This window comes from Schistocerca americana, unplaced genomic scaffold (assembly GCF_021461395.2).
Source record: "Schistocerca americana isolate TAMUIC-IGC-003095 unplaced genomic scaffold, iqSchAmer2.1 HiC_scaffold_875, whole genome shotgun sequence".
NCBI classification, from domain to species: Eukaryota; Metazoa; Arthropoda; class Insecta; order Orthoptera; family Acrididae; genus Schistocerca; species Schistocerca americana.
In genome coordinates, this window is record NW_025726648.1 from 7,501 (window position 1) to 17,500 (window position 10,000).

The 10,000-nt window shown below is 56.1% G+C and overlaps 2 non-coding genes and 1 pseudogene across 2 annotated transcripts; all 3 read left to right on the forward strand.

Annotated features, from left to right (window-relative positions):
- The first annotated feature begins 4,648 nt into the window (after nucleotides 1-4,648).
- On the forward strand, nucleotides 4,649-6,558 carry LOC124591769. Its single transcript, XR_006977249.1, has one exon. It is a non-coding gene; the product is annotated as a small subunit ribosomal RNA (ribosomal RNA).
- Nucleotides 6,559-6,909: 351 nt separating this feature from the next.
- Nucleotides 6,910-7,064, forward strand: LOC124591776. Its single transcript, XR_006977255.1, has one exon. It is a non-coding gene; the product is annotated as a 5.8S ribosomal RNA (ribosomal RNA).
- Nucleotides 7,065-7,252: 188 nt separating this feature from the next.
- Nucleotides 7,253-10,000, forward strand: part of LOC124591775 — a 4,897-nt pseudogene continuing 2,149 nt past the window's right edge.

A 10,000-nucleotide genomic window follows, 5' to 3' on the forward strand; every position in this document is an offset into this window, starting at 1 on the left:
TCTCCCGCAACATGACCTCCTGCAACGACGATACCGTCATCTATGAGACGCCAAGCCGACTAAGACAGCGATGGGCCCACAGTGCCCTTCTTTCGACCCCACCCCAACGCCAGCGCCTCTGCCGCACGAAGTCGTGGACCGGCAATCACTCCACCTGCACCCGTTCGTGCCCCACCCCAACCGCCCAACTCGCAACTCCAGCGGATGAACGGCGGACTTTGCTCGCACTCGCAATGTGCAATCCACCCCTATAACGTGCGTTTCATGAAGAGTTATGTCCAATATGCGACATTCCCGCTGTCCATATACATGAGCTGCGAGCTGTACCACGTACGAGCTACAGACGCGATCGCGTTGCTCGCTGTACGAATGCAGATGCTCAGCGGCAGCTAGGAGGCGCTCCATCCATGTCGGTACCGGTGAGCGTTGCACTCGCAGTCGCAAAAACGTACGGCAAGTATATTACTCGGAAGAGTCAATGACAGTCCAAGCCCCCCTGCGTGGGAAGAGTCTTCCTAGGCCATGACCCACCGGAAGGGCGCAGCGTCCCCCACCCCAGACATGTGACGTCAGACTATCGGTATTGACGACTAGACTGATTCCTTATAATCATTTGCCATACACCGGTGGAAGCTGCCGAGACGAGTAACTACATAGCGGGCTCGCCGTGTCACTAATGTACAGAGATACAATAGTTTCGACTGGAACCGGATTAAACGTATACACGGCGCTGATTAGTAATAGATAGAGCCATCAGAATACAGATAATGTATAGACCTGTCCGTATACATGCTGAAAGACTCTGCTCACAATCACACGTCAGCCAGACACTCTTATCACGCACTACTCTCTGCCTGTAACAGGCACACAGACAATATGTAAGCACCAGCATGGAACAACACCCAGTGCATCCTCTCTGCCACATTAGACAATCCACACTATCATAACCAGACCGGGAGGTCCACTCGGAAAACAGAATATCCCACCCTTCCGACAACCACCATTGCTCAGCTAAGCCACCAACACCCACACATGTCCCAGACAGGGGTGCACCCAACATCACAATACTGCCTCCTGTCACACCACACAAACAATGGCAGGAATGAAAGACACAGGTCTGCCACAAGCATGGAATCAGAGCGCCGCCTGTTATGAGCCAAAGGTGCACCCTGACGTGGCAAATCAGATGATGCCGCAGTCATTTACTTACGATAATCACAATCAACAAACCGGGCCCCCCCCCCCCCCAAGTGCCTTAACCTAACCCGTATTGTACCTTAACCTAACCCGTATTGTACCTTAACCTAACCCGTATTGTACCTTAACCTAACCCGTATTGTACCTTAACCTAACCCGTATTGTACCTTAACCTAACCCGTATTGTACCTTAACCTAACCCATATTGTACCTTAACCTAACCCATATTGTACCTTAACCTAACCCATATTGTACCTTAACCTAACCCATATTGTACCTTAACCTAACCCATATTGTACCTTAACCTAACCCATATTGTACCTTAACCTAACCCATATTGTACCTTAACCTAACCCATATTGTACCTTAACCTAACCCATGTTGCGCCTTAACCTAACCCATGTTGCGCCTTAACCTAACCCATGTTGCGCCTTAACCTAACCCATGTTGCGCCTTAACCTAACCCATGTTGCGCCTTAACCTAACCCATGTTGCGCCTTAACCTAACCCATGTTGCGCCTTAACCTAACCCATGTTGCGCCTTAACCTAACCCATGTTGCGCCTTAACCTAACCCATGTTGCGCCTTAACCTAACCCATGTTGCGCCTTAACCTAACCCATGTTGCGCCTTAACCTAACCTATGTTGCGCCTTAACCTAACCTATGTTGCGCCTTAACCTAACCTATGTTGCGCCTTAACCTAACCTATGTTGCGCCTTAACCTAACCTATGTTGCGCCTTAACCTAACCTATGTTGCGCCTTAACCTAACCTATGTTGCGCCTTAACCTAACCTATGTTGCGCCGTAACCTAACCTATGTTGCGCCGTAACCTAACCTATGTTGCGCCGTAACCTAACCTATGTTGCGCCTTAACCTAACCTATGTTGCGCCTTAACCTAACCTATGTTGCGCCTTAACCTAACCTATGTTGCGCCGTAACCTAACCTATGTTGCGCCTTAACCTAACCTATGTTGCGCCTTAACCTAACCTATGTTGCGCCTTAACCTAACCTATGTTGCGCCTTAACCTAACCTATGTTGCGCCTTAACCTAACCTATGTTGCGCCTTAACCTAACCTATGTTGCGCCTTAACCTAACCTATGTTGCGCCTTAACCTAACCTATGTTGCGCCTTAACCTAACCTATGTTGCGCCTTAACCTAACCTATGTTGCGCCGTAACCTAACCTATGTTGCGCCTTAACCTAACCTATGTTGCGCCTTAACCTAACCTATGTTGCGCCTTAACCTAACCTATGTTGCGCCTTAACCTAACCTATGTTGCGCCTTAACCCAACACACGTTGGGCCTTAACCCAACACACGTTGGGCCTTAACCCAACACACGTTGGGCCTTAACCCAACACACGTTGGGCCTTAACCCAACACACGTTGGGCCTTAACCCAACACACGTTGGGCCTTAACCCAACACACGTTGGGCCTTAACCCAACACACGTTGGGCCTTAACCCAACACACGTTGGGCCTTAACCCAACACACGTTGGGCCTTAACCCAACACACGTTGGGCCTTAACCCAACACACGTTGGGCCTTAACCCAACACACGTTGGGCCTTAACCCAACACACGTTGGGCCTTAACCCAACACACGTTGGGCCTTAACCCAACACACGTTGGGCCTTAACCCAACACACGTTGGGCCTTAACCCAACACACGTTGGGCCTTAACCCAACACACGTTGGGCCTTAACCCAACACACGTTGGGCCTTAACCCAACACACGTTGGGCCTTAACCTGCTCTGTAATTGTCATACGACGCGTTAAATTAGTGTAGTGTTGCCTAACTGCAACCCCCGCAATATAGTTTGCTACTCGCACTGCCCGGTCCCCAGAGTATCGCTTCATGTTAAACACCTTGCAGCTATACACTGTAATGCGGATGGCGGCAGGACGTACATGCTCAATGCCCTTCGCAGTTGTTCATTGGCATTCGCATGGCGAAGCACAGCCTACGTTGTGGTACGGCTTGTGGCAACTGTCCGCTGATGTTGTACGTCCAAATCACACACTGTACCGCACATTGGTCCTCATGTACTGAATGATACATCGTGGTACATGTGTGACCGTACCACGACTGCGCCAACAACGGCGAACCATACGGTCCAAATATTGTGCACTCAGCTACGTGTCGTCTCCCTATAAGAGCTGGATTGCAGTATGGTATGCCGTGGATGGCGATCAGCATGAGCCGTCTGTTGATGTAGTGGCGCGTGTTGTCAGACGTAGTCGTCTCTTCTCACACACCGTGATAGCATGGTGCACTGCGTTCCACATCTGCGACATGCGACAGAGGCCGGTTGACAGTCGTTCGCGCAATGGACATCGCATACGTACGGGGGCCACCTTCCACGTGTTCGCGAAGCGTGCACATGTTGTTGCGTGTATGTGGGCAGACATAGTGTGTCGTGACACCTGACACAGGCATGCAACAATCGTTGAATTTGCAAATGGCGATGGACGTCTACGTTTGCTGGTGACGTTACGCAAATGAAGAACTGGTAAACCGTTGTGGTGCGGTTGTTCTCGCTAGAGGTGAATCAGTGATGGCGACGATCGGTTGAGCTACCAACCGGTTGTTTCAGCGATACCCACCATGCCCACGAACGTGAATGGCATGTGGGTGTGAAGCGATACGCGGCGGTGGCTGGGTGGGACCGTCCCCGGCCGGTGAGGGGGGGCCTTCCGGCGTGCTGGCCGCGCGGTGCGTGGGCGCACGCGCTACAGCCGGCTGGTGGGGGCGGCCAGTGGCAGGCGCGCCGGCCGACGGAGGCGGCAGGCGGCGCAGCTGCGCGCCGGCGCACCCTGCACGCGGCGCCGTGCGGCCAAAGTAGGTCCTCGCGGGCCCGGTGCGAAGCGCGGTGGACATCTGCAGTGTGCTGGTCCGATTGAGGACTGTGTGCGCTGAGGATGCGCCGCCGCCCGGCGCTCGGCGCCGCGACGCCGTCTGCTGCTCGGTCGCCTCTGCGGTTCTCGCAGGTGGATTGTATCGCAGCTGTGCGGACGTGTTGGCGCGTGCGCTGTGCTGGGAGAGTTCGCTTCGGCACCCAAGTGGGGCTTTTGTCCTTCTGTGGCGCTGGCGTTGGAGCTGCCGGCCACCGTAGGTGGCGCGTGTTGTCTCCCGCCGGCAATGCCACGACAGCACGCTCCCGGGCCTCTGTCGGCAGCGGCAAGCTCAGTTGGGAGCACGGGTGGTCGCACCTAAAGCGTCTACTCGCCAAACTCCGGGCGATTGCGCCTCTCTCGAACCCGACCAAGTACTTAGGACGGCGCTGCGCGCCGCCGGGACCTGAGAGGGTTTCGAGGTGTATTGTGCAGGGGAGCTCAGCCTCCTCCTGTTTGCAGAATAATTGAGCGGACGCTTGCGTGTTCGCGCGGGCCCCCGGGACACACTCCCGGGCGGCCGGCTGCTCAGCTCTAGTTGACGCAGCTCCCTGGTTGATCCTGCCAGTAGTCATATGCTTGTCTCAAAGATTAAGCCATGCATGTCTCAGTACAAGCCGCATTAAGGTGAAACCGCGAATGGCTCATTAAATCAGTTATGGTTCCTTAGATCGTACCCACGTTACTTGGATAACTGTGGTAATTCTAGAGCTAATACATGCAAACAGAGTCCCGACCAGAGATGGAAGGGACGCTTTTATTAGATCAAAACCAATCGGTCGGCTCGTCCGGTCCGTTTGCCTTGGTGACTCTGAATAACTTTGGGCTGATCGCACGGTCCTCGTACCGGCGACGCATCTTTCAAATGTCTGCCTTATCAACTGTCGATGGTAGGTTCTGCGCCTACCATGGTTGTAACGGGTAACGGGGAATCAGGGTTCGATTCCGGAGAGGGAGCCTGAGAAACGGCTACCACATCCAAGGAAGGCAGCAGGCGCGCAAATTACCCACTCCCGGCACGGGGAGGTAGTGACGAAAAATAACGATACGGGACTCATCCGAGGCCCCGTAATCGGAATGAGTACACTTTAAATCCTTTAACGAGTATCTATTGGAGGGCAAGTCTGGTGCCAGCAGCCGCGGTAATTCCAGCTCCAATAGCGTATATTAAAGTTGTTGCGGTTAAAAAGCTCGTAGTTGGATTTGTGTCCCACGCTGTTGGTTCACCGCCCGTCGGTGTTTAACTGGCATGTATCGTGGGACGTCCTGCCGGTGGGGCGAGCTGAAGGCGTGCGACGCGCCTCGTGCGTGCTCGTGCGTCCCGAGGCGGACCCCGTTGCAATCCTACCAGGGTGCTCTTGAGTGAGTGTCTCGGTGGGCCGGCACGTTTACTTTGAACAAATTAGAGTGCTTAAAGCAGGCAAGCCCGCCTGAATACTGTGTGCATGGAATAATGGAATAGGACCTCGGTTCTATTTTGTTGGTTTTCGGAACCCGAGGTAATGATTAATAGGGACAGGCGGGGGCATTCGTATTGCGACGTTAGAGGTGAAATTCTTGGATCGTCGCAAGACGAACAGAAGCGAAAGCATTTGCCAAGTATGTTTTCATTAATCAAGAACGAAAGTTAGAGGTTCGAAGGCGATCAGATACCGCCCTAGTTCTAACCATAAACGATGCCAGCCAGCGATCCGCCGCAGTTCCTCCGATGACTCGGCGGGCAGCCTCCGGGAAACCAAAGCTTTTGGGTTCCGGGGGAAGTATGGTTGCAAAGCTGAAACTTAAAGGAATTGACGGAAGGGCACCACCAGGAGTGGAGCCTGCGGCTTAATTTGACTCAACACGGGAAACCTCACCAGGCCCGGACACCGGAAGGATTGACAGATTGATAGCTCTTTCTTGATTCGGTGGGTGGTGGTGCATGGCCGTTCTTAGTTGGTGGAGCGATTTGTCTGGTTAATTCCGATAACGAACGAGACTCTAGCCTGCTAACTAGTCGCGTGACATCCTTCGTGCTGTCAGCGATTACTTTTCTTCTTAGAGGGACAGGCGGCTTCTAGCCGCACGAGATTGAGCAATAACAGGTCTGTGATGCCCTTAGATGTTCTGGGCCGCACGCGCGCTACACTGAAGGAATCAGCGTGTCTTCCTAGGCCGAAAGGTCGGGGTAACCCGCTGAACCTCCTTCGTGCTAGGGATTGGGGCTTGCAATTGTTCCCCATGAACGAGGAATTCCCAGTAAGCGCGAGTCATAAGCTCGCGTTGATTACGTCCCTGCCCTTTGTACACACCGCCCGTCGCTACTACCGATTGAATGATTTAGTGAGGTCTTCGGACTGGTACGCGGCATTGACTCTGTCGTTGCCGATGCTACCGGAAAGATGACCAAACTTGATCATTTAGAGGAAGTAAAAGTCGTAACAAGGTTTCCGTAGGTGAACCTGCGGAAGGATCATTACCGACTAGACTGCATGTCTTTCGATGTGCGTGTCGTGTCGCGCAACACGCTACCTGTACGGCTCGCAGTAGCCGTGCGCCGCGTGCGGAACCACGCGTGCTTCTCAAAACTAACGCCAATGTTGTGTGGTACGAGCGCTGAAGCGCTGGAGCGGCTGGCCTGCGGCACCTGGCGCCTGGCGCCGGTTTTGAATGACTTTCGCCCGACTGCCTGTCCGCTCCGGTGTGGAGCCGTACGACGCCCATCGGCCGTGAGGCCGTTGGACACAGAACGCTTGAACAGGGGCCGCCACACGCCTACGTCCCGCCTATGCAACTGTCTTGAAAGAGACAGTGTAAACTAAGAAAAGATCACCCAGGACGGTGGATCACTCGGCTCGTGGGTCGATGAAGAACGCAGCAAATTGCGCGTCGACATGTGAACTGCAGGACACATGAACATCGACGTTTCGAACGCACATTGCGGTCCATGGATTCCGTTCCCGGGCCACGTCTGGCTGAGGGTCGGCTACGTATACTGAAGCGCGCGGCGTTTGCCCCGCTTCGCAGACCTGGGAGCGTCGCGGCCGCCTGTGGGGCCGGCCGCGCCTCCTTAAACGTGCGATGCGCGCCCGTCGCCTGGCGGTTCGCATACCGGTACTTACTCGGTAGCGTGCACAGCCGGCTGGCGGTGTGGCGTGCGACACCTCGTACAACGACCTCAGAGCAGGCGAGACTACCCGCTGAATTTAAGCATATTACTAAGCGGAGGAAAAGAAACTAACAAGGATTCCCCCAGTAGCGGCGAGCGAACAGGGAAGAGTCCAGCACCGAACCCCGCAGGCTGCCGCCTGTCGTGGCATGTGGTGTTTGGGAGGGTCCACTACCCCGACGCCTCGCGCCGAGCCCAAGTCCAACTTGAATGAGGCCACGGCCCGTAGAGGGTGCCAGGCCCGTAGCGGCCGGTGCGAGCGTCGGCGGGACCTCTCCTTCGAGTCGGGTTGCTTGAGAGTGCAGCTCCAAGTGGGTGGTAAACTCCATCTGAGACTAAATATGACCACGAGACCGATAGCGAACAAGTACCGTGAGGGAAAGTTGAAAAGAACTTTGAAGAGAGAGTTCAAAAGTACGTGAAACCGTTCTGGGGTAAACGTGAGAAGTCCGAAAGGTCGAACGGGTGAGATTCACGCCCATCCGGCCACTGGCCTCCGCCCTCGGCAGATGGGGCCGGCCGCCCGCGCGGAGCAATCCGCGGCGGGGTCGTGTCCGGTTGCCTTTCCACTCGCCGCGGGGTGGGGCCGTTCCGGTGTGCGGTGGGCCGCACTTCTCCCCTAGTAGGACGTCGCGACCCGCTGGGTGCCGGCCTACGGCCCGGGTGCGCAGCCTGTCCTTCCGCGGGCCTCGGTTCGCGTCTGTTGGGCAGAGCCCCGGTGTCCTGGCTGGCTGCCCGGCGGTATATCTGGAGGAGTCGATTCGCCCCTTTGGGCGCTCGGGCTCCCGGCAAGCGCGCGCGGTTCTTCCCGGATGACGGACCTACCTGGCCCGGCCCCGGACCCGCGCCGCTGTTGGCTCGGGATGCTCTCGGGCGGAATAATCGCTCCCGTCAGCGGCGCTTCAGCTTTGGACAATTTCACGACCCGTCTTGAAACACGGACCAAGGAGTCTAACATGTGCGCGAGTCATTGGGCTGTACGAAACCTAAAGGCGTAATGAAAGTGAAGGTCTCGCCTTGCGCGGGCCGAGGGAGGATGGGGCTTCCCCGCCCTTCACGGGGCGGCGGCCTCCGCACTCCCGGGGCGTCTCGTCCTCATTGCGAGGTGAGGCGCACCTAGAGCGTACACGTTGGGACCCGAAAGATGGTGAACTATGCCTGGCCAGGACGAAGTCAGGGGAAACCCTGATGGAGGTCCGTAGCGATTCTGACGTGCAAATCGATCGTCGGAGCTGGGTATAGGGGCGAAAGACTAATCGAACCATCTAGTAGCTGGTTCCCTCCGAAGTTTCCCTCAGGATAGCTGGTGCTCGTACGAGTCTCATCCGGTAAAGCGAATGATTAGAGGCCTTGGGGCCGAAACGACCTCAACCTATTCTCAAACTTTAAATGGGTGAGATCTCCGGCTTGCTTGATATGCTGAAGCCGCGAGCAAACGACTCGGATCGGAGTGCCAAGTGGGCCACTTTTGGTAAGCAGAACTGGCGCTGTGGGATGAACCAAACGCCGAGTTAAGGCGCCCGAATCGACGCTCATGGGAAACCATGAAAGGCGTTGGTTGCTTAAGACAGCAGGACGGTGGCCATGGAAGTCGGAATCCGCTAAGGAGTGTGTAACAACTCACCTGCCGAAGCAACTAGCCCTGAAAATGGATGGCGCTGAAGCGTCGTGCCTATACTCGGCCGTCAGTCTGGCAGTCATAGCCGGTCCTTGCGGCCGGCCGCGAAGCCCTGACGAGTAGGAGGGTCGCGGCGGTGGGCGCAGAAGGGTCTGGGCGTGAGCCTGCCTGGAGCCGCCGTCGGTGCAGATCTTGGTGGTAGTAGCAAATACTCCAGCGAGGCCCTGGAGGGCTGACGCGGAGAAGGGTTTCGTGTGAACAGCCGTTGCACACGAGTCAGTCGATCCTAAGCCCTAGGAGAAATCCGATGTTGATGGGGGCCGTCATAGCATGATGCACTTTGTGCTGGCCCCCGTTGGGCGAAAGGGAATCCGGTTCCTATTCCGGAACCCGGCAGCGGAACCGATACAAGTCGGGCCCCTCTTTTAGAGATGCTCGTCGGGGTAACCCAAAAGGACCCGGAGACGCCGTCGGGAGATCGGGGAAGAGTTTTCTTTTCTGCATGAGCGTTCGAGTTCCCTGGAATCCTCTAGCAGGGAGATAGGGTTTGGAACGCGAAGAGCACCGCAGTTGCGGCGGTGTCCCGATCTTCCCCTCGGACCTTGAAAATCCGGGAGAGGGCCACGTGGAGGTGTCGCGCCGGTTCGTACCCATATCCGCAGCAGGTCTCCAAGGTGAAGAGCCTCTAGTCGATAGAATAATGTAGGTAAGGGAAGTCGGCAAATTGGATCCGTAACTTCGGGATAAGGATTGGCTCTGAGGATCGGGGCGTGTCGGGCTTGGTCGGGAAGTGGGTCAGCGCTAACGTGCCGGGCCTGGGCGAGGTGAGTGCCGTAGGGGTGCCGGTAAGTGCGGGCGTTTAGCGCGGGCGTGGTCTGCTCTCGCCGTTGGTTGGCCTCGTGCTGGCCGGCGGTGCAGGATGCGCGCGCCTGCGCGGCGTTCGCGCCCCGGTGCTTCAACCTGCGTGCAGGATCCGAGCTCGGTCCCGTGCCTTGGCCTCCCACGGATCTTCCTTGCTGCGAGGCCGCGTCCGCCTTAGCGTGCTCCTCCGGGGGCGCGCGGGTGCGCGGATTCTCTTCGGCCGCCATTCAACGATCAACTCAGAACTGGCACGGACTGGGGGAATCCGACTGT